We start from the raw sequence: 24,530 nt of genomic DNA on the forward strand, positions 1-24,530 counted from the left end.
TCTGGTTTTTTTATATTACCACTATACACTGAAATCATGAATAGGTTTATGTGTTTGTAATATCACTGAGATACAATTTGATAATGAATAGCAGAAAATGGAATACTTCAGATTACATTAACACAGGATGAAAGACATCAGTAGGCATCTGTTGCAGACCTTAAAATGAAAGAAAGTATAAATTCCTTAGATCGGTTACTAAAAAACTGGATAAAGGATATAGCACTTGTGTACTACTTTAACTGCCTAGACTCTTTTTACTGCTGGGTAAAACTCACAGTTAAACATGGATCATCAAAAATGATCCTAATTTACATAGATGAAAAAATTTATGTTGTGGAAAAAAGTGAACTAAATCTAAAGAATGTCTTATGCTTTTACATTTGTCGTGGGTTGAGGTGGCTGGGTTTTTGGTAGCATGGAGAGTTACATAGGGTGGCTTCAGTTAGAAGCTGCTAGAAGTCTCCTCCCAGTGAAGCCAATGACAGCTATAGGAGGGACTTCCTGCTCCTGGCCAAGGGGGAGCCAATAATCATACCTCTGGGATAACATATTTAAGAACAAGCTGTTGCACAGAAGAATCTCTCGAACCCCGACAGAGCTTACTGAAGCTCCCAGGCAGCCTCACCGCCTCCCCTGCCATGGGGGAGAAGGGAAGGCAGCAGCCCGGCCCAGGCCTCTCGGCACCTCGCCCAGAGCAGGCACCGGCGGCCCCTGTGAAGAGGAGGCCAGGGCCGGGGCTGGGGCCAGATCCGGGGCATGCGGCCCTGTGGAGAGTGGCCCCGCAGCCCCTGGGCCCACCCCACGAGCAGCCCGTACTGGAGCCTGTCCTGCCCGAGGAGCCGAACAGCATCAACAGCACCAAAGCCCCCAAGGTGAACTGCGAGGGTGGGGCTGCCCCGCGGGCTAGGCCAGGACGACAGAGTGGCCCCTGACGGGGCTAGGCCAGAACGACAGAGTGGCCCCTGACGGCAGGCACTGCCCTCCCTTCCCCCCCCCCAGCCGAGTTGAGCTGGGCCAGGGCTGGAGCGGCCCACTGCAGTGCAGCCAAGCCCATGCTGGAGCAGATGGATGCATGGAAGAAGGCCATTACCCCCTGTGGAAGGCCCAGGATGGAGCGGAGTCCTTCAAGAGACTTGTGGCCCGTGGAGAGGAAAATCCACACCAGAGCACATTATTCCCGAGTAGGACTTACGGCCCTGTGGGGGATCTACATCAGTACGGCTCACCCTATGAAGGACTGCATCCTATGAAGGATGGAGAAATGACTCTCGGGACAGTAGATATGGACGAACTACTGCTTGAGGGATGGACCCATGTTGGAGAGGTCTGTGAAGGACTGTTACTTGTGAGAGGGACCCCACGGAACAGGGGAAGGACTCAGAGTTATGCCCCTCCCTGTAACCCGTGGTGAGGACCATGGTGGAACAGACTGTCTCCCTGTAACCCATGGAAGAGTGACCTACAGGACAGCAGATTTAGAAGACTTGTTGCTCGAGGGGGTGGACTTGTCTCCCTGCCCTGCTGCAGAGGGGGAGGGAGAACACAGAAGGAAGGAGGGATGGGTGGAAAGTGTGTTTAAGACTGTTTTATTTCTCGCTTTTTAGATCTTATCCTGTTAGTAATAAATTTTAGTATTAACCCCACGTTGAGTTTGTTTCCCAGCTCAGAGTGACTTTAGTATGTGCCTAGAATCCAACCAAGATCAACCCACAACAACATTTTAGTAGTTAGAAAAAATGAGAGTAAATCATGAAACCAGTCAAAGAAGATGTCTGCAGTTGTCTGCAGCTGTTTACATATCTACAGCCAGGTCTACTGAACTCTCCCCATGTCCATTGAAATGAAACAAACATTTCCAGACTGTAACCTGAACATGTCCATTTTTAAATTCCTTTGACTGTAGAAGAGTTTATGCTGTTTCAGGAGTGAATGAACTGTCTATACTGTAGATACCAAAAGGGTTGCATTTTTCTTACTGGACAACATACAAGGATAAGGATATCAGCAAATTTGCAGATGACACTGAGTTGGGGAGGAGTGTCGATCGGCTGGAAGGCAGGAGGGCTCTGCAGAGGGACCTGGACAGACTGGAGAGTTGGGCTGATTCCAATGAGATGAGGTTTGGCAAGGCCAAGTGCCGGGTCCTCCACTTTGGCAACAACAATCCCATGCAGCGCTACAGGCTGGGCACAGAGTGGCTGGAGAGCAGCCAGGCAGAAAGGGACCTGGGAGTTTGGACTGACAGGAAGCTGAACATGAGCCAGCAGTGTGCCCAGGTGGCCAAGAAGGCCAATGGATCCTGGGCTGGATCAGGAACAGTCTGGACAACAGGTCCAGGGCAGTGATTCTTCCCCTGTACTCAGCACCGTTGAGGCCACACCTGGTCCAGTTCTGGGCCCCTCGGTTCAGGAAGGATATTGAGGTGCTGAAGCAGGTCCAGAGAAGAGCAACAAGGCTGGTGAAGGGACTTGAGCACAAGTCCTGTGAGGAGAGACTGAGGGAGCTGCAGTTGTTTAGCCTGGAGAAGGGGAGACTCAGGGGGGAGACCTCATCACTCTCTACAACTACCTGAAAGGAGGTTGTAGCCAGGTGGGGGTTGGTCTCTTCTCCTGGGCAGCTATCAGCAAGACAAGAGGGGATGGTCTTAAACTGTGCCAGGAGAGGTTTAGGTTGGATATTAGGAAGAAATTCTTTAGAGAGAGGGTAATCAGACATTGGAATGGGCTGCCCAGGGAAGTGGTGGATTCTCCGTCCCTGGAGGTTTTTAAGATGAGACTGGATGTGGCACTTAGTGCCATAGTCTAAGTAACCATGACGGTAGTGGATCAAGGGTTGGACTTGATGATCTCAGAAGTCCCTTCCAACCCATCTGATTCTATGATTCTGTGATAAGAGAGAGCTACAGGGCTGCCTTTTGGCACCTGCAGAGTCAATCACAATGATAAAAAAATTAGTGTTCCAGCCGTGACCAAGAGTGTAGCACACAGTAGAATCAAGGCAAGACAGACATAAAAGGATAAAATGACTGAAATACTCTGATCAAATCTTATCCAAATCTTAATAAGGATCTTTCAACTTTTGCCTCAAAATAACAAACTATATTTAATTACCAGAAAATAGTGCAAGGAGAATGGGACATGTCATAAATATGTGGTTCAAGTAACAGGATGAGATTTGACCTAGAAAAATATAGGTTAATAAATCTTAGAGGGAAATAATCAGTTATTAAGTCAGACAAAGATACCTGGAAAACAGAAATGTCAAAGGAGACCTTGGGGGTTTAGCAGACAGCAAATGATATATGCATGCTGGAATGCTAGAGGATGACAAAAAGGGATGTTGTGATTTCAGTCTGTATGTGCAGAGTCATCATTCCTTTGTCCATAGGGAGGTGAGTTTCTTGCTATACAGCAGTGATGAGATTGCACCTTGAATATAGTGATGGATGTTGACAAATTGAAGGGAATTCTGAGAACAGCAGCAAAAATCATTAAAGGGCTGAACAACCTGACTTGGTAGGAAACAGAAAGTCCTACTCTCAGAGGATAAAGGAAAAAGATTTTTTCTGTTATCCCAAGGTGATAAAGACAGGCATGATGGGATTATGTTAAACAAAAGAAAATTTGATCTGCAAAGCAGGAAGAAGTTCCTGCTGCAGTGTGACTTAAAGAATTTTCTCAAGTATACAGTGGAAGACATTTATGTTAATAAAAGGGGATGTCAGCAGCAAAAGTTAATCAGAACTTAATTTGTTCTGGCATTTGTACAAATACCTTTTTAAATTAAAATTAAATTAAATGAAATACAATAACCTGTGTTTTCAGATTGTGCATTTCATGCATCTGATGACCTGAGGCATCCCTTGAGTGTCATTGGTTTATTGCTGGTTGTATTACATATATAATGATGACCTTGCGCGAAGTTATTTTTCTGAAATTTTCTGGGGAATTAACATTATCACCTCATGATTTTCTGCCACCTTCTATTGGTGGTTCAACATAGAGTGTTTGGAATTGACTACAGGCTTTTACCTGATGGGCAACATGTATATGCTTATCTATATTCAGCAGAATAAATTAATATTTACCCTTTCATTGCACAGGCTTTTTTACTTCTACCCTGTTATATTTTTGTTAATGCAGTGGTGATACAGTCTTTCAAAAAAAAAAAAAAGAGTTTTAATACACAAAACACTTTGTGAATACCGGAACTCGTAATGCAGGCCAGGTTGAATGGGGCATTGAGCAACCTGTCTAGTGGAATGTGCCCAGCCCATGATAGGAGGGTTGGAACCAGATGATCCTTGTGGTCCCTTCCAACCCAAAGCATTCTGGGATTTAATGACTTCTTGAGACATCAAGATAAAGGTAGAAAAGGCTGATTTAGACTGCTTTCTTGTATGGAAAACACAGTAAGAAAAGTATTCAACATGCCTAAATTGGATATAACAAGAAGGTGGTTGTGAACGAGCTTCTCAGTGTTTACTGAACAAAACAGCTTCAATGTTAAAAATTGGAAGGAAGCAGTGAACTATTTGCATTGAAAAGAAATCATCATCTCTGTGCCTTGCACTGAGCTCAAATGCTTTTCTAATGTATAATATATTTCTAATTGTGTAGAAATTTACAGTATACAGTACTTACAGATTACTTGCTGAGAGGTTTCACTAAAAAACATAATTTAGTCAATTAACAACAGAAAATTCTAAATCACTGAATCACTTTTAAACCTTCTTGAGTAGGATACTTCATCGGATGCTCCATAGAAGAGAGGAAATTGCAGTGGCAAGGGTATGGATTAGTAAGCCTTTTCTAGCCATAATTTCAATTATCTTGTGATGAGACTTTTTCACCACATTTTTTTTACATTACACTCCCTTCACAACTAGAGTGTATGGCAAATAATACAGGAATCTCATTTCTTTCGCTACTTAGCTATGAAAAATTAATGGCAATTAACTTAAAATTAGTTGACAGGAAATAGAACCTTAATGCTATTAGAACCTAAAACTATGAAAGATTAATTTACTTTTTTATCTCATAATCTGTTAATCTGCTTTAATATTTATAGATAATGATAGTTATTATTTTCTTGTTATTTTCGCTGCCTCCCTCCTTCCCCTTGTCAACTGAATCTGTTTCTTAAAGAATAAATAAACTCATTTGTGCAGGCATTTCTCAAATGTGAGAGGACATTTGAGAAATGACAGGATCATGCCATGCCATAAATTTTGGGTGTGAGCATCTCTGAGGAATTTCTTTAGCCCACTGCCTTAGGCAAGGCTGGAATCAGATGTGATCTGGAAGGAAAGGAGGCAAAGGATGAGGATCTGCTCCATGATTGCTCTGCAGTCACACAAACAATAACTAGGGCTCACTGCATGGTGCACTAAAAATGCTCTAAAATGCTTGCCGGACTCCTACACCTTTGTAGTAAATCTGCTTTTTTACAAAGAGATCTCATAGTGAAAGGACTTTGAGTCAAGCTCATCAAGTTCTTCATGTAAATCTGGTCTGTAGTTTCCAGTGTACTGTCCTTATTATTTACCGGAGGATTTACTGTAAAAAGGTGTTTCTCACATTCATTAGCTTATATTTTAACTGAAAATCTTTTACTTATCCTAAGAGAGAACAAGAGTCTGCTCATAGAATGTGCAAAGGGGCTCTGCAGTCAAGCTGACTGGGACAAATTTAGTGGACTTCTTTCATTAGCTGCTAAGGTCATTGACTTCTGTGGCACTGCACCAACACAATTCAAAGCAGAATTTGTTCTGGTAAAGTTGGACTTGATCTCCTGTTGCAGTTGTTCTGTCTTTAAACCATTTAGTAGTGTGAAGTGAGTGTCAAAGTTTTCCTGGTGTGATTGGTTGTGATTTAAGATTCTTTGTGCATTTACTTTCTGGTTCATAAATTACTTTTCAAGGAATGCAACAAAGGAAAGGCTCTTTGATTTCATTCATTCGATCATTGCTTGATTCCATGTCATGTTAATTTCTAAAGGAATGTGCTCACACGTTCTACATGTCCGAAAGTGTTTAACTTAAAAACATTTCCCCCATTTTATAATTTGAAAGATATTTTGTACTCAATGATCTTGGAATTCTTTTCCAACCTAAATGATTCTATAAATTTATATCTTGGATTGCTAGGCTTCCTCTGGATGCTGGTTAGATTTAACTCAGAAGTTACATTTCATATGTAAGGCAAACACCGTCAGGTGGAATACAGGAGCAACATAGCTTTTCAAAGGTTTGACCCAGTTTATTTAATTTTAGGTAGTTCTATCTGAACTAATCTCCCATGGTTTATTCTAAAAGAAAAGGTAGTTTATGGGGTTGGTGAGTACTTCTGACAAGAAGAAGGGTAGTTTGGTGCTCTGGTCTCCTGTCTCCCAGGGCATATCTCTGCCCCATGGCTCTTTGCAGTAGAACTCTACGAATGCCAGCACCTTCTATACTCATATTCAAATGCTATATGGGATTTTCTAACATTAATTGAAAAGCTAATTAATAGACTTTTTCAGACATATGAATTCATCTGAATTGTCTTTTCTAGTCACTGCTGAAGAACTATAAGGCTTTGAAGTACACTTAGTAGTCAAAAAAAATCTAGTAACTGTAAGTTCAAAACACTTTGTTGTTATCAAGTGCCAGAAAACCACTGCTGTCTGTCATATTCAGATACAAACAGATTGAATCCTTGTAGCTGAACTGTACCACGTGGTTCAGTCAACCCTAGTTGAAGAGGTAGACCAGTTCCTTTTTTGTTGTTGTTGTCATTGCAACATTAACCTCCAGGAGGTTTTTCTTTATTGCTGGCCTATTCCCCAGATGACTGTTTTCAAGTGGAAGGGGAGGTAAATCTGACAAAAAGGCAATAATTCATAGAGAAAATGACAGCGATAAAGTAAGTGGTAGAAAGATTTCCCCAGCAGAAATGTGCAGCCTAGCTCACCTGCTGGAAGTTCATTGTCTTCAATATGCCTCCTCCAGACTTGATTGTGGCACAATGCATTTTCTTAAGCATAAGAACATTTTGCTGTTTCAGAGCTCTCGCTTACTGGTAACATTGACACAAATCTCAACAATTGTTATATGAATCAAATCATAATCACTTATTACCCAAGTACTGTAATATGAATGTGCTTCCTGGTGAATTGCATTGTGTATTCCTCGTTTGCATGAGCTGATCTTTTGGCGAGGTTACAGAAAAATGAGCACTTCCGTAACAAGGACCAAGGACTTAAAACCCCTTGTTTTTCCCTGTCAGGCCATTCATTCTAAGAGGTAAAGGACCGTAATTCTTCCATGAAACCAAGTAACAACCTTTTAATAAGCATCATTAAGTCTTTAGATTGAAATAAGAGGATATCTACCCTTTTATCCCATATTATATTGCCCAAATTCCTCTTTGCTGTCCTTGCTGTGGTTAGATGAAAGCCCCCTGTTTTCATATCGATCACTAAAAGCACTTTCCCCTCATACCAGTTCATTGCATCACTTCTAAATGCAGTTCATCTGATCTCTTTTACTTTGACTGCTGCTCATTCAAGGCTACAAAAACTGTAGTTTCAGGCAGGTCTTGGAACCAAATGATCATGTTTCTTACCTCATTCCAATGGATAACATTAGGATCTTTGTTTAGGTGGGATTCAGAATAAAAATAAAGCTCACTCTGCTTTCCCATGCATGCCCACACATGTGCACACCTCTATATATATACACCACTCTTTCTCCACAAGGGTTATTTGAAGCCAGAACAGTAGACATCTGTGTATGTTTGTGCTTATTTCTTTTCAGTAACACACTTTCCAAATGCTAGATTCTGGGGAAGTATAACTCCTCTGAAATGCTACCCTGTGTTGAATCTAAGCTCTGCAGGGCTGTGGATAGTGTGGTTCTCAGAGTTTTTCTTTTTCACTGGCAAAAAAAATGTTGTTCTTTGACAAGGAAATTATTCAGGCAACTAATTTATTGGCTTAGGGGTTATGAAGAATTTACTTGTAAACAGCTCTTAGTTTAATTGTCAGTGTTTCCCTTCAGCTGGTTGCATGTGGGTGTAGATCTTTCTGCTTACAGTTTTTGTATGCATGGAATTTTACAAGCATGAGGCTCAATGGAGTGCTTCCATGTCTGTTTTCTCCTCTTCTCTTTTATCCCTGCCACATCTGCACGAAAAAATCCATATTCTAGCTTGAAGGAAAACCATCCACAATGATAAGAACCAACCTCGCATGCCAGATAGATTGGAAAATCAGACTAAGATTTTAGAGGATTGTTCCTGTGCTAAAGTGAAATGACAGGCATAGGTTCACATAGCAGGCTGGATTTTATGAATGCACATCAGCAGGGTATCTGCTGTGTTCAAAGGAGTCTTCAAACTGCAAAGTGAAAAAACCCAAACACACAGAAAAATTGTTTTTTAAATAATATGACCTTTCCATAGTCCAAGACTTGTTAGTCTTAGGCAGTGACAGTCCCGATCTTGTTTACATTAATGTTCCCCACTTTAATGTTCTCCATCTTAATTTTATGATGACACAGGCAGCAGTTTGTCTCCTTTGCTCCTTGTGGACAAGTGAATTTTTGTATGTGTCTGACACCTGGGATTACATTGTCAGTAAATGAGAACACTAACTCCTGGCCAGGCTTCACTCTCCCTTTCCTTCCCATAAGATTTAATTGATCAGTTTCATCATATGCAGCTTAACCTTATGCAAGAGCATGAAATAGCATATGGTTTTCATCCTAGAAAGATAATTAACCCCCAGGAGATTTCAAAATGGGAAGAAAAAAAGTATAGTGGGGTTGTTTTTGGAAGGGACAAGAAAAGGAGGAAGCAGGGAAATGATGTCACCTCTGGTAGCTTTTTGAACTTTGAGCCCTGAAATCTCAGTTTTGATGAATGCACTCAATCCACTCATTATGTGAAAACTGAAGCAGGTCTCAGGGTCTCCTGATCATGAAATCAATACCCTAGGGCATCAGTGTGCACAGTGCTTTCTACACCAGCAAGCCCAGTTGCTTATTCAGCAAAGAACTCTCGTTCTTGGCCTGATCACAGAAGCACCATCTCTCCCAAACAATGTTTGCATTATAGAGATGATGTTGTTCCTGGTTTCCTTCCTTCCTCTAGGGAGACTAGCTCCATGGTATTCCATTGGACCTTCAATATATATTGTTTCAGTTGGTCTCCTCTTCCCCACTGGCAAGTTATAAACTAATTTTTACATTTGTTCCCTCTATGCTTTTCTTTCTGTGACATTGCATCGATGCTGCACTGGTTGATGTATGGTAGAAGAAGGGCTGTTACATTTGTACATCAAATCCTATATCCATAGTTTGCCCTACACAGTCAAAACATATTTGTAGGCTGTACATCTGATAAAGGTCATCTTCTGAAATGCAGAGGTGCAGAAGAATCTTCCTGAGTCTGAAGACAGATTAGCTGCAATGATCTTTGCTATGGTTCATTTCTTTTGTAGAAGGAAGAGGCTTCACATATTCTGGACAGGTTCACCATTGCTCAATAAGAACTGTGGATCATGTTGATATGTTGTAGGTGCAGCATGGGAAATTTTGAGCAGGAGCTGGGGCAGGTACTGGAAAATTTTCAGGGAAGAGGATTTACCAAAATTAAATAATAGTGTGACGTGAAGTCCTGAATGCTTCCTCCTCAGTCTACCACCAGCTTGAGGAAGGAAAGTTACAGGAAAAAAAATAAGTATGTTTTTTGACAAGTTCAGATGGGAGACAGAACACCAGGTATGGCACTTGCCTACTAGAGGTAGAATGACATGAAATATGAAGTTGTCAAGCAGAGGGCAGAACTTATCCAAATCTGACAAGTCTAACATACTGAGCTCAACAATCTTGACTCCCTCCTCCCCCAGTCCCATCAGCCTGGGTTACAACTCAAATGTTTATGTGGCACTGAACCATCAACAGCCACTCTCCCATAAAATGGTCTTCACCAAATGCTGTGGAGTGGCAGATGCTGTGGTCCTGGAGATCTGTGCAGAAATGAGACCTACTCCATAGCACATCTTCTCTTTGAGCTACCACTTCATTAGGCATTGTGTATTCTCATTGCTCCCACTTATTCTCACTGACTGTCCTGCTTTGAGGCCTGGAAGGGACAATTTTTGATACGTCTGTCCTCTTGCTATCAAAAAGTCACAGAGACAAAGTGCTAGATGCAGTCCTAAAGCAGGTGATTGTCCTTAGATCTCTTTGCAAGAGCATTCCATATCCTTTTGCCAGATTTATTTCCGTGTGAGAGACTAACCACTTTTGAATCAGTGAATCCTGGCAAATGCTTCAAGCACCTGCCTTGCTTCTGGCTGAATGCTGAGCAGTGCTACGGTTGGGCTGTTGCAGAGTGTCTTTCAGGCTCTGAAATCTAGGATCTGTTGAGATGGTTCTCCTGCAGCTCCATGGGATGCTCCTTTTGTCACCAACCATCTGCCAGTTCCTTTGGCTATGCAGGTATAAAGCATGCATGCCAACGTGACATAGTGTCTGCTCTGAAAATTTCCCAGTACTGTGTGCAAACAAAATGCTCCATTCCAAGTATGGAGGAAATATTCTATCATTCTGAGAAAAAAGTCCCCAATCCCCTTGGGGAGAAAGAAAAAGCAATTCTCCTTCTTATCAAGATCAAAAGGTGATAAAAGGAGGGGGGAAATATCATTATGATGGGATCAACACATAATTAGTCAGCAAGCTATATGGAGGGGTTTTGATAACATCAAAATCTGTGTGTTATCAAATGCAACCATGGTAGCAATAGGGGATCAATTAGAAATTGTGTTGGCAAGATGGATTTGACCCAGATGGTCCTTTCAGAGTCCCATGAAATACTACTAAAGTATTACTTTGAGCTCTTCCTTCCATGAAATGAGTCACAGAACCACTTATAGCAACTCAAGTAAAAGTAGGTGAAAGCCACCATTGAAAGAAACAATATGCTTCTGTTACTTGTAATGTGTGATCAATACTGCAGTAAAATTATCAGTGTTTTACTTTCTCCATCCTGATGCAGAGGTATTGTTCTGTATTGCTGCTTCTGGACTAACCATGGTGAAAAATGTGACCCGGTGTGCCTGGAATCATACATGGCATTTTGCAATATGGGGGCCAAACAGTTCCCATTTTGCAGACAAGTTCACTTAACTACAGGGAATTCTGCAGGTACAATCTTAAACAATGGCCACTGGTTACTTTTTCACAGGCTTTGTGAGTATACAAAAAAAATTGGCATCAAGGGCTCTTAAAGTGAGAGTCCTCTTGGCATGGTGAAAGAGATGGAAACAGGGGTCAGTTATGAGTATTTTGGCTTTTGCGTGAGTATGTGGAAGAGCCAGTAACAGAAACCTGGGAATCCACTTGTGTGACTTCATCTTATGGACTCAGAACTACAGAATATCACAGAGGCTGCAAGGGACCTTGGAGATCATCTAGTCCAACACACACTGCTCAAAGACAGGTCAGCTACAAGAACCCAGGATTGTATCCAGTCAGATTGCCGCGGCTGGAGACTCCACAGCCTCTTGGTCAACCTGTCCTGGTGTTCAACCCCCCTCCCCCAGTCCAGAAAGTTTACGGGACTCGTGCGTTTCTGTTTCTCTGTTGTCGGTTCTTTTATAGAGAAGATGTGTATGTGTAGAATAGTAACATTTAGTCAGTAGACCAAAAAGCTCTCTTTGCAAGGCAAAGGCATCCTTAGTCAGGGACATATTCATAAATAATTGAGCCTTCCTAGATGAAGCAGTGCAACCCTTGACCTGAGTATTATTTATCTTATTTAATAAAGGATGTTCTGGGGCTGCATTGAGGATCAAGAAGAGTTTTGTTAATGCTGAAGGACGGTACTGGTATTGTAGCCAATTAATGTGCCTGTTCCTACTGATGATAAATGGGTCTGTCGTCTGATAGTCTGGCATTGTGCCTCCAGCCTTACATAACCATTTGTGGATACACCCAAGGGTTTTGATAGTAAACATTTCAGTTTTTACAGGTCATCAGAATTTTTCAAGAAAGATAGATTTGGTAAATAGTACTCTGCAGCAGAAAACTGGAACTGAAAAGCAAACAGTGTTCAGGGGATGATAAGGTCTGTAAAAATGGACCAAAACTTGTCTGAGGAGGAATCTTTTTGTTTCTGTTTCAACTAAAGTTCAGGGATAGGAGAAAATAAAAGTGGGAGAAAAGAAAATGCATCAAAGGAATGCTAGTGAATCCAGCCTGGCTTAGCCTTCATGGGTTAACAGCTCATTTGAAACTGCTGTTTTCAGTGGCTCTGAAATTGCAGGAAGTGGTCTGAAGCTGAGAGGGAATAATGACTCCAGGAGACATAATTTCTAGGGAGGAACTGAGGTCCTGCAGTTCTACTTTGGAGGAAACACAAGCCACAGAATAAATTCCCTAGCAGTTTCAAGGTTAGCAGAGAAGCTGATGGCTGGAAGAGAGAAATCTGAGGAGGGAAGCAGAAAATGTGAAACAATCTCCGTGTGTCTGTGTGTGCACAGAGTTGAGCCACATGGCCAACGCCTTTTGTCCTTTAGCCAAGAATCTGAGCTAAAAACCTCTTTTGCAAGGTCCTTGCAAGATGCACCACAGCTCTCTCCCACTCAGGGTAATTCACGTTCATTAATAATTTCATGTTAATTTAACGTGAAATGTTGGGATCTGGGTTTTGAAATTTTTTAATGAATACTGTCCTCAGATAGACAATGGACAGGCAGAAGAGGGAGGGAGGTAGGAAGAAACTCTGCTCACCTTGACATTATCACTGACCAAATGATAAGACAGCGATGGCCATGCACAACTTGCACCACTCTCATTGCTATTTCTGATGGTTTTCTATCAATAGACTCACATCTGAGAATTATGAACAAAGGGAAAAGCACACCATTACAAATTGATCCCATTGAATCGGCAGAGGCCCAAAAGTTAGCTATAGCCTAAATTTAATCAGCGAGTCTCCCTGGAATCAGTGAAGAGAGGCACCTTCAGAGAGCAATTCAGAGAAGGAATCTGACTGCAAGGGCAGCATTAACCTATATGGCTGTTCTCCCTTTGCCAAGAGTCAATGGGATCAATTCATAGCTGAGTGGAGAAGACTTATACTGGCTAAAAAGCAGTCCCAGTATCAATAAAACTACCACAGTGTGTTCTCTGTATCACAAAACTGCCATATGTCTCCACTTATGGGGATTGGGCATGGGGACTATGGAGGGAATTGATTTCCTGGGCAGGTTAATATAACAAAAAGCAAGCCGCTCTGCAGCCCTAAATCTCCCTAAAGCCCATAGTCTCAGTCCTCCTGTGCTGTGCTCTGTGCTATGCTTCATTATGGAGTCTTTAAACACCTCAGCTAAAGATAGAGAAAGTAATTTAAAAAGAAAACACAGCTTTGGCTCCTTTAGTTGGATTTTTGGAGAAGTAAGGTTCCTCCTGGGTTAAACTTATTAGATTTTCCTAATTTTGTTTATATTTTATTACAAAGTCCAAGTGCTATTGAGTAGACACCCAAAATTAATGCCCAACTCTAGAATATTTAAAACCCAAGATAAATTAAGGTATTTAGAATTGTGAGTTTTAAATATTAGACTGTTTTTGTTCCCTTTATTTTTCATTCCAAACCAGAACTCCTATTTCCAATTTAGTAACGAAATCTGATGGTCTTGCTCTTATTTTTAATAATAATCTAACTTACAGTACTCTAGGAACTGCAACTTCAAGAAGAAAACATAAATGAATGTGTATAGTATAAAAAACACTTTTATTTAATACCTTGGAGGCTTGAGCGCTTTGTTTGGGTTTTTTTTATCATCAAGAGGTATCCAATAACAATTTTGTTTATTTTAATTGTGTCTGGAATATACTGCTCATTGTAAACAAAACATGTAGTTATTTAACATGCAGATTTCAGCTCAGGGATTTGAATTGGTTTAGTGAGCTAGGACACGTTTTATATTTCCATTCATTTGCTCATAGAAGTTTGTCAGGACTCCCCAGATACCTTTGAATAATCTCAACTTTTCTCTGTGTTCTGATTTTCCTTTTCCTTATTGAAATAATATTATAAATACATTTATGGAGCTCTAGGTGGAGAAAAGATATACTGTTTCTGATAGTTGTTTCACTGCTGTAAATCAACATTGTGCCACTTACATCAGCAAAGCTACTGTTTATCCCAGCTGAATGTCTCCTCTTTCACTTCTAATATTAACTCAGTTAAGAATAAGAGTTTTATATTTAAACCTCTTTTTCCTGATGTGACAGTAGGTGGGCCAACTTGTAGCATGATCAACATTTACAGCATTATCTCTACTGGAATCCATTTATGTCAGCTCCTAACAATCAAAACATAACAGCTCTTTGGGATTCCCATTGCTTTAATTTTTACAAAATGGCAATATTAATTAAAGAATAAAAAAATGTGAGACCCGATACAGCATGCATGCATGTGCATAAATAGCATACAATACAAAAATATTGGGATCTTGTTACGCAACCCATTCCCTGAAGCAGTACTTGTGGAAAGGGGTGATGCACTGGCATTATACATGGGGAGTAGCAATAGTGAGGTGGGGGATCACAGAGTCCTGTTGTCAATGTATAACTTGTGATTTAGTGCACAATTTAGTTTTAAAATAAACTTAGAGACATTTGAGATGCACAGAGCCATTTGAGATGCCCAAAGTTATTTAAGAGACTGGCAGAGAAGATGCAGGATTTGCAGGAAATCCATGTCTTTCTGGGCAGCTGATGAAGGACAATCAGAATAACTAGGGCATCTCTAGTGACACTGGACAGTTTTATGGGGACAGCTGAACTGGACTGCATCTTACATCTGCAGTCACAAATTTTCAAGCTATTTTTCGATAACACTGAGGGGCATGCTAATTGTGACCTATCAGAAACTGCTGGCCTTTAGCAAGATCATACACTAGCTCATTTTTACTGCTGTGCCACATATTATACCAGTGAGTGTTGTCACTAAACCGAGTGACATTACCCAATATGTCTCACAGTAAACTTATATATAGATTTAAGTGCCTCTAAAATTGAGAGTTGTCTTCAAGTCCCCATTAAATATAGAGCTGCTAAAAAAGAAATGCTCAGGACATTACTAAGTTAAAATGTCTAAACAATATGCATTACGGGACAGAGATAGTAATTTTGTTGATGCATGTTGAAACAATTGTACTTATCCAGGTGTCAGACTCAGGAGCATATCTCCTAAATTTCTTCAAAAAGACCAATATAAGTCTGTAAAAGCTACAACATTTTAGTGTTATCTTTAAAAAAAAAATATGCTTTATTATAAGCATTAAGCATGAAATATAGTAAAAAAGGGGAAAAATTGTAGTTAGGAGGTTTGTCTCATTAAAAACATATTTTCTCTTTCTCCAGGTTTAAATATGTGTACATACTAACTTAGGTCCAGTTTCATTCCATTCAGTTTGAAACACCTCACATTCAGTGTTCTCCCTATCCAGCATTTGAGACCAAATCTGATGTGTGAAGACACCAATGGATGGTGGCATATTGGGTAGGAATGAGTCTGGAACATGCTATAACCGTTCCTAGGGAAGGCAGCATGGGCATCGCTGTCCTGTATTTATGAAGGTAGATATCCACTTGTCCATATCAGTACAGATATAAAGACAGGTACCAGTTACTGTTTGATGTGATGGTAGCCTGGCTTCTGATGTAGGTACTTTGGTAGGTAAAAGGAATCTGGGTCTTGGAACTTACAAGAGATCCTTCATGTACAGTCCTGACAGCTGCAATGCAAGCAACCTTTACAAATCCATGCCAGTCTTATCTGACACTCAACACCTGGCTCCTTTTCTGTAGTGAGAATGGCTGGACCATTGCAGTGGCGCACTGATTTTTATGGATGGTGAACAAAAAAAGGGGATTGAGAAGAGACCACACGAGTTATTCTGACACATGACTTGAGTGCTTTCTATTCTTAGACAGATGAGGATCTGAAATATGTAAGTACACTATCATTGTTTTTTTAGATTTATTTGTAAAGATGAGAGAAAGAAGTAAAACACCTAATCTATCATGAGTGTGGTATTTAGACATTTATAATTCTCTTTTGATGTGTGTTTATAATTAAGTGGCGTTGATAAATCAAGCTTTTCCTCGTGATAATTTAAGCATCGTTATTTGTCTCCATCCTTGTTTTTTGTTAAAGAAATGAAAAGAGCAAAAACCATGAAATTATATTTTGTAGTGTAATTTTAAATTTATTGTCTAATAAATAGGGATCACTTGGAAAATCCATTTTTTTTCTGTATTGTTAACAAGAGGTTTAACCAAAGTGATTGAATCAAGATGAGAAATGGTCCCAGGTTCCTGAAACTTAAATAAATGATATTGTCAGTGTTAATGTGCTGGTCTGGAAGTTCATTTGGAGTATAAGAAATAACCTAAATATAATTTCATGGCAGCTCATATACTACCTAGCATAATTTATTCCTTACTACAGAACATCCATCCTCTGTGTTTTACCAGCATTTCCAACTCACCACATATCTACCAACACTCAGCTTTTTACTCTTGCACACTCCCAGTACTAGTAAAGATAATGGTTCTTTTTTTGCACAACAAATAAAATGTATGTTGACTGTCAACTTTATCTTGAATGCCACCAACACTTTTGCTGAATGAGAGTAATCACTGATTTTACAATATCATGTGGGTCTAGTACTTCTGACTCATCTAATGATGCTGCATAAGATCTCTTTTATAAGCGTATTATCCCCCATAAAACAATATGTGTGTGTAACAATTAATAAATAGAACTTGCAGTACAGCTGCAGAACACTGTACCCCTGTTTTACAAATGAGTGTCCACACCAATTATTTCAAAGAGAATAAAAGCAAAGCAATAGAAATTTGAAATGCTCTTATAGTGCTACATACACCAAGACTTTAAATAGTCATGGATAAAGATTTAGAAACACGATTGAGTTTGTTTCTACAACTTGTAGAAACTGTACAGGAACACTGTACTTCAAAGTACAGAAACAAATCAACAAGATCTGTAGTGGCTTGACTTGTAAGGACAGGGCTAAGAGTCCTATGACATTTTTGGTTTTGAAATCCATCACAGGAGAATGTCTTTACTCAAATAGAGTTCAAAGTATAGCTTTATGTTTCAAGAATGTACTGATTCTCCTTCGGTTTTGAGCAACAAGTACATGTTTGTTTTCTTCCCTCATTCCAGGCTAAAAACATGTTTCGGATTATTGTGTTTATATAGTAATGAAACTAGCCTGAATTCTTGCTGCTTTGGGCAAGTTCTTGAAAATACACATTGTACCAGTGACAGGCAGATTGTTCTTGATATCTCTTTATTAAAATAAATACATTTAAAGGAATATTTAGATTTCTAACTGTAGCTGACTGATTTGGTAGAGATTGGTATAACAACAGTGTCATTATATCAAAGCTCTTTTTCTTTTGGAGATTCCTAGAGGTATTGCAATAAAAGAAAGTATAGCCTAGGCTTCCTCACTGTGTTAGAGGGAGAAAACAAGGTTTTTCAGAAAAAATGAAAAGCATGGTGAGGCAATAATAGAGCACTCAGGTTTCCTTTCAGAAAAGAAAATAAGTGAAAAACTACTGGAAAATGAAAGCATTGGACATTTTCTCAGATGTGCAGATATGCAAAGGATGCTGATACTGCCATGAAGTATCTGCATATCTCCGGATAAGAGCTTTTGTATCATAATTTGTTCAGCATCTATCAAAATATCTTATTCATGGAAGAAAAAGCCCTCGTAAGTATCAGGACTTTCTTAAAAAGAAGAATAATAATTCAATTGCCACAAACTGTACTTTTTAAGAGACCTATCAACCTAACCTAGACTTTTTGACAGCTATGGAGACAAGCCAAGATTATATTAAAAAAGTGGTATTGTGCTGGAGGTAACCATTCCCTGTCAGATGTATTGCATATACCCTGCTGTGTGCATGGATATTTACGGATATATCTATAAAACATATCAAGTCAAGGAAGAAAAAAACTTAAATGAAAGTGTGCTAATGTCTGTTTGTCCATGGCTAAAAGATACAGCATTAATGCATTGCGCTGGCAAAGGAAAGTGAAGGACATAAATGAAGGGTTATTCCCATAGTGATTCAGTAGTTCAAGGGCATTTGTCAGGACTACATATCTGCTGGAAAAGAGTGGATGGGGGATTCATTCATCTTAGTTCCCTATGGTTACTATTTGCTAGTAAATCACATCCACTGCTACCTGTATGGAGAACCTTGACAACTGGGGAGAATTTGAGTTACTTAACCATGCATCTCTCTACATATCACCGGGATGGGGATTTACATTTGAAACTGGAATTAGTTTATAACCTGGCAGACACACGCAAGAGTAATAAATGGATCTTATCAGTATGTCTGGTCAGTTTTGAGTTCCTGCAGAAATGTTGACACTTAAGGATCTCCTCTGAGGTACTCAAATATCAGTGTGATTAGCCTGGCAGACAGACTTCTGCATTGGGGAAGCAAGGTCAGTGCTCCTGGGACAATAGGAGACATTAAGATTCAATAATAATACCTTATTATTCTATCAGATGATGTCTGCAGAACACTCTAAAATCATTATGTGAAGGACAAGGGATGCTATATATACAGAGGGGTAAAGGCTGACATTTCTACAGTGCATTTAATTAAAGAATTCCATGTAAGTCTGGCCTTTGGAAGAAAAATAATCTTTGGTTGCTCACTGAGCACAGTGAGCTTCCATAATAAACACCAGGTAATCACTGTAAGGCATCTACAGAATCAAGGCTATTGTTTTGCTGGTGCCATGTCCTCAAAGATCCTGAGGTTCAAAGACCTGTTACTACAAGTAGGGGGTTGATAAAGGCAAGAAACAGCTGGTGTGGTTGAACAATTTTATTAATGCAGCGTCTCAAGATGTTGGAGCTCTTGACATAGCTGAATTTTGGTGACCAAATAGAATATGTTCATATAGGAATATCTTCCCTGAGCCAGTTCATGGGAGATGTTGCAGTGTCTCTTGTTAAGGGGTGGTCAAATGTGCACTAATAAGCATGGCTTTTATTTGTTTCTACTAAGACATTGACATTTTATTCTGACACTTATGGCAGTGCTTCAACGTGCTCAAACTGCAAATTAGCACACTACAAAATAAAGCCACTTATTGCTCCAGGTCAGCGTTCATCCCTATTTTTATGGAAAAGGGACACAGAAGATGATCAGAAATGATCATCAGACCATGCCCTTAGTTCACTCATTGTATCCCGCGTGGTTTGTTCTCTCTCTGATAATATTTCTCTGCTGTTAAAAATTAAGGGCGTTGGTATAGCCTAATGTGGAGAACACAGGGCTGAGATGGGTAAAGTAATCTTACATTTACTCTATATTTGCAAGGGTTTGATAGATTATATCAGCCTATCCTGCCCTTTTATACAATGAAATTAATGAGATTGCCCAACACTCATAAAGGACATTGAGATAAATAGAAGAAATTAACTCTTAGCAGTTGTATGGTTTAATTATATTTTCTTTTTCTCTTAGTGATATACTCTTTCCAGAAAATGGGCCCAGGATGAGAATAGGGGATATGCTCAGACCCTTGCAGCCTCCACTGCAGAAATTAACTTCCAACACCCTATCCTTTAGTTGAAAACATAAAAGTACACTACCTTTTTCATTAGACATGGATTATTTCTATAGTGAATAGTTGGCAATGCTACATGTTAATTTATCAGGATTTCAAAAAGGCATATAATGACAGAAAACTGGCAAATAAAGCTGATTCTGGTTTTAGAGAGGGGACAAGAAAAAAGATATTTTCTTATGTGCACAGTAATTTTTACCTCAGACATAAACCTGTTGGGAGAACTACAGTATGTGAAGTGAGGCATGGAACTCTCCTAGAAATCACAAACATCTTTAGAGATTGAATATTTATAATGTAATTTAAAGACTACTACTGTGGTAGCTTCAGATTTGAAGTCACTAATCAGTGACGTCAGTTTATGAGAGAATAAATTGTATAGTAGGTGTAAAGTGGTTAAAAAAAGAAAAATACCAAACAAATTTTTTAAAAATTTATCACATGAAGATAATCAGATGTTTGAATGGGTTGACCAGGAAAGTTGGGTAATCTCAATCCTTGGTAACTTTCAAATAGAAGGGCAAGTTCTTGAGCCACCTAACCTAAGCACCTGCTTTTGAGAGAGAGGTTCGACTACAGGGTTCCAGAGGTGCTGGTCAAACCTGAATTATTTTAGGATTTTAGGAAAGGAGGCCATCAAAGATGAAAAGTTCAAAGAAAAATCTGGAAATATCATCTTTGCCATGATCCAAAGGCATCTCTATAGTTACAGACGTCTTAGTGGGGCAGAGAGGTTTCCTGTTTATCTGCTTTAAAGAGGGAAGAACAAGGTCACCTTCTCTGACAGCTCTTGGAAACAGTGTGAGGAGAGGTCAGCTGAATTTGCTGCCACTCGTATTTAGCTTCAGCTAAACATTAGCTGAAGTTCCCTTTCTCCAAGTCATCACTTTAATAGTGGGGATTTAGCACTGCCTTTTTTGCACTAGATATCCCCATGTAAAGCCTGGCTGGAGGCTTTCCCATCCTTGCAGGTTCCCTTCATATATGATGTCATTGCAGTCACTGTACATGAACAATGAAGTGAACTGTTATCAGCCACTCCCTGCTAAGGAGGAGATTATTCATTCTGGGTCCTTGACTCAGGTTGCTCATAACAGCAATATAACAGACACAATAGACAAACCCAGACTCTCTGAAGGGTCAAGATATGGGTCAAATGACTTCTTCAGTTCTTGAGTTTTCCTCCTAAAGTGTGCTGTGATTTGCTTCAACATGAAGTGAGACTGCCAGCCAGCAGGTAGGTTATACAGACAACTCTCACAATAGCCTTTGGGATTCTCCTACCATCTGCTCCCCACTTTCTCATCTCCACTCAGTCCCATCCCCTTATCCTTTCTTGCTTTTCCTACTTGCAATTTGAGGGGAGGAAGCACATTTTTTCTGCTTGTCTCCTTGTTTCTGCACTACAAGAAGGTAGGACTGTAGGTAGGAAATAACCAGTGGGCATATCAGGAGTGACGTTTTTGAAGAGAGCTCCACAATATCTATTATGCCTACCTTAGCCTCACAGGTAACTCTGCTTTGAGCCAGAATAGCAATTTCAGGCTTTTTAACCCTCACAACAGTAGGATTCCTACTGTGTATTCCTCTCAGTTTTTGCTGCAGTTGGATCTAGGTAGTGAAACTGGTCTTCTCTTGGTCGCTGCTCTGTTGCATTCTGAGTTGTCCTTCCTGTGTCTGGATCTGTGCCATTTTTGGTCACTTCAGCTGCTGTGGCTGTGTGAGATGTTACTTGAAAGGTTTTCTCCTGTTTCTCCTAACCCACACCTGCTGCATGAGTCCCAGTTCACCATATTTTAGTAAAACATTCACAAACAGGGAGTGAAGGGTGTTTGCAGCAAAAGATTGTCTGAGCAACAATCTTCTGTTGTGTCAACTTCCACTGTACTTTGGTGGCCTTCAGCTCATAGGAGTGATTTGAAGTTTCGTACCATTAGAAGTAGTTAAGGAGGTTTTCACAGGGAAGAGGTTCACTGTGGAGCTTGCAAAACAGATCTTCCAAGTAGTATTCTGAGTACTCTTTTTAAGCTCCTGTGTGGTTAGATAGCACAATCCTCAGTGTATCATCAGGTAAAGCTATTATGTACTTTAAATTGGTCCTTAAAAATGCACCCAGCCATGTACAAATACATTTATCCTTTGCATATAATATGGATGCAAGATCTTTCCACCTGCCTCTTATCTTCCTGTTGTAGATAGGGCAGGAGGGAAAGATGCCTTCTGCCATGAGAAGGTGAACTCTGAATTTGGTACATGATCTGCAGGACAGAAACAGTTAATTCCTCTGAACACATTCTTTTCAGTAGGGATGGCTTTTGAAAACAGAATTTAATGAAATCCTTTGTCCTTTTCATAAGATGTTTGAAGGAAATCTTGTTCAATAGCACTTGTCAATCAATCCTGCTACTGTAGTTTTTTCCCCTTTTCTGCCCCTTTTTTTTTTTAATTGGCATCTGTCTGGAAGGACACAAACAAATTACAAGCTGGTATTTTAACTAGGATATCATGGAATATTCTCTTTGAATTCTTAAATTTCTCTGCTGATAAAGATAAATAAATTGCAAAGTCTATATTAATAGGGTCAAGGGGCAAATGCTTGATAAAAGCTTCAAAATGCATATGCAAAAATGATTCTTGAGTATGTTGAGAGGATGCTTTTTGAAATCATATTTACCCTATTATTATTAAGTTTTCAAAATAGAGGCAAGATACTGCAAACTCTAAAATTATCAGACAATTAATTTGCCTTTTCTCTTCAAGAAGTCAAACTCAAAATAAGCAGATATTTACCCTTTCAACATTGGTTGTTCCCTTTCCATTAAATAGTCATGATATTTCTAACAATTTCCAATGTTTTAGTAGAAATGTTTTAGTTATAAGCCAAGTACTTTTCAAAAATCAGGCTTAGAACATTGTCTTAGAACATATTGTCTGTAGCAGTATTTCCTAGTGATTTGGCCATTTATTTCCATTTCACTGTAGAGTGAAATATTAAGCTATTTTACATTTGCTGGTGTTCCTTTAATCAGTTGCACTGCACTTGCAGTTTAGTTATCTGGGAATTCTCATATATCATGCTCCATCCTTGGAAGCATTCAAGGCCATGTGAAAAGAGCTTTGAGCAACACAGTCTAGTGGAATGTTTCCCTGCCCACATTGGCAGGTGTTCTTCAAGGTGTGCTTCAAGGTCCCTTCCAACCCAAACCCTTCTGTCATTCTGTGATTTATCATTGTCAGTTAACTTCACACCACTTCATACCTGGTTTCATACCTGCTGTTTCAAACCATTGGTACACAACTTAAACAGGACTTCATGAAGAATCCAGCTTAAATACCTCATACAGGCTGTGTAACAATAGGTGAAAGTATATGTATTATGTGTAGGGCCAAAGGATTGCTAAGCACCTTTAGTAGAACAATTATTATGTACAAGGAAACAAATTTCTTACCAGCCAGTGCAACGGTATCTTTGGTGGTGGCATTTTCTATCAATAGTCATATGAGGTAGAAGGATTCATTTTGAATTCAAACATTGCAGCCCACCAGATTAATAAACTATATTTGTGAAATAATAACTCCCTGAATGTGTTTTTTAGCTCAGGAGATTGGACACTGATATTGAACAGATGTCTTTTTTCAGGATCTCGTGGTGATATATGGCACACTATTTGCTGTGATATTGATGTACATGGAGCCAGACTGACGGATGGGTTCGGCACGAGTTTCTACTCCAATGTATAGTTCTATAACAGAGCATGGAGGGATATTTTGCTGGGAGATTTTTAAGTTCTTAGATTCGTGTCTCTCTTCCCTTTGTTCATGAGTGGAAATGTGAATGAATGTGCAGTCTTCAGAAGGCCTTTAAAAATAAACAAAAATCAAGAACAGAGAAAGGCTTGAAATTTCATCAGGTTTAAGCATCAGCAAGGACAGTTAACTAGGTATTATGAGTCTCTGTTTTCCTCAAGGGGCTCAAGAAGGTAGAAATTTTCATAGGAAAAAAATGTGGCTTGAGCCAAATTTTGTGATAAAATATCTTTAAAAAATGGTTTCAGAGAGAAAATTAGAACACCTTTTTTCCCCCTGTCTCTCCCATGTTCAACTTTCTGATACCAAGATGGAATCGAGCTTGTCCACACTGCGTGTTCAGTGACCCTAACAATTTCTGCTGATTTTTAGACTTTGTTGTAAAACAAATGGACTATTCTCTCATGCTTCGAGCAGGAAAAATCTAGGCAAGACCAAGGTTAGTGCATCTTGACTGAGGCCTTCTCTGTCCTCCATATAGGTGCAGTGTTTCCATTGTACTACTGTAAAGGAAGCCATGCATCTCTTCCCAGTGGGAATAATTGGCTGCTAGCCTAAGTATGCCTTATGCCACTGCTGCTGTTCTTCCCCTGTTGTAAGGAAAATAAGTTGCATAGAATTATGACACTTTTAAATGAGTTTAATTGAAAATTGAGTGCCATAAAAGTATAGCCATATGGTTAACTAGCTGCCCTCAGAATTGACCAAGGTATGTCGGTAAAGAAATGTGGTCTTGGGTTTTAAAAGCCTGAAACAATGGTTCTGCACAGTGCAGGAAGTAAATGATGGTAAGATACAGCCCTGTCATCTCATCAGGGAACTTCAGGTCCACATCCATTTTATAATAATTTAAAGCCACAGCTGTCTAATTGATTTAGAAAAAAAAATAATTACTAGGTCTTTCACATTCAGGATGAATATTTGGGCTACATTGAACACCATGATCTCTAGAGGTCTCCTAGCAGACCTCCAAGAGACCAAGATGCTTTTAGCAAGACAACCTTTATTTTGCCATGGAAATACATACAG

At 39.7% G+C, this 24,530-nt stretch overlaps 1 protein-coding gene across 8 annotated transcripts in view; it reads left to right on the forward strand.

Moving 5' to 3' along the window:
* The window catches only part of TENM4 (teneurin transmembrane protein 4), a 601,078-nt gene that overhangs the window by 76,102 nt on the left and 500,446 nt on the right, over positions 1-24,530 (forward strand). For 7 of the 8 annotated variants that reach the window (XM_032679110.1, XM_032679111.1, XM_032679112.1 and 4 more), the window contains exon 2: positions 15,872-16,014. The exons of the other annotated variant lie outside the window; for it this stretch is intronic. The gene's annotated coding sequence lies outside the window, so the exon portion shown is untranslated. The remainder of the gene's footprint in view (positions 1-15,871; positions 16,015-24,530) is intronic. 8 annotated transcript variants of the gene reach the window in all.

The sequence above is a fragment of the Chiroxiphia lanceolata genome, chromosome 2 (genome assembly GCF_009829145.1).
Source record: "Chiroxiphia lanceolata isolate bChiLan1 chromosome 2, bChiLan1.pri, whole genome shotgun sequence".
In the NCBI taxonomy this organism is placed as follows: Eukaryota; Metazoa; Chordata; class Aves; order Passeriformes; family Pipridae; genus Chiroxiphia; species Chiroxiphia lanceolata.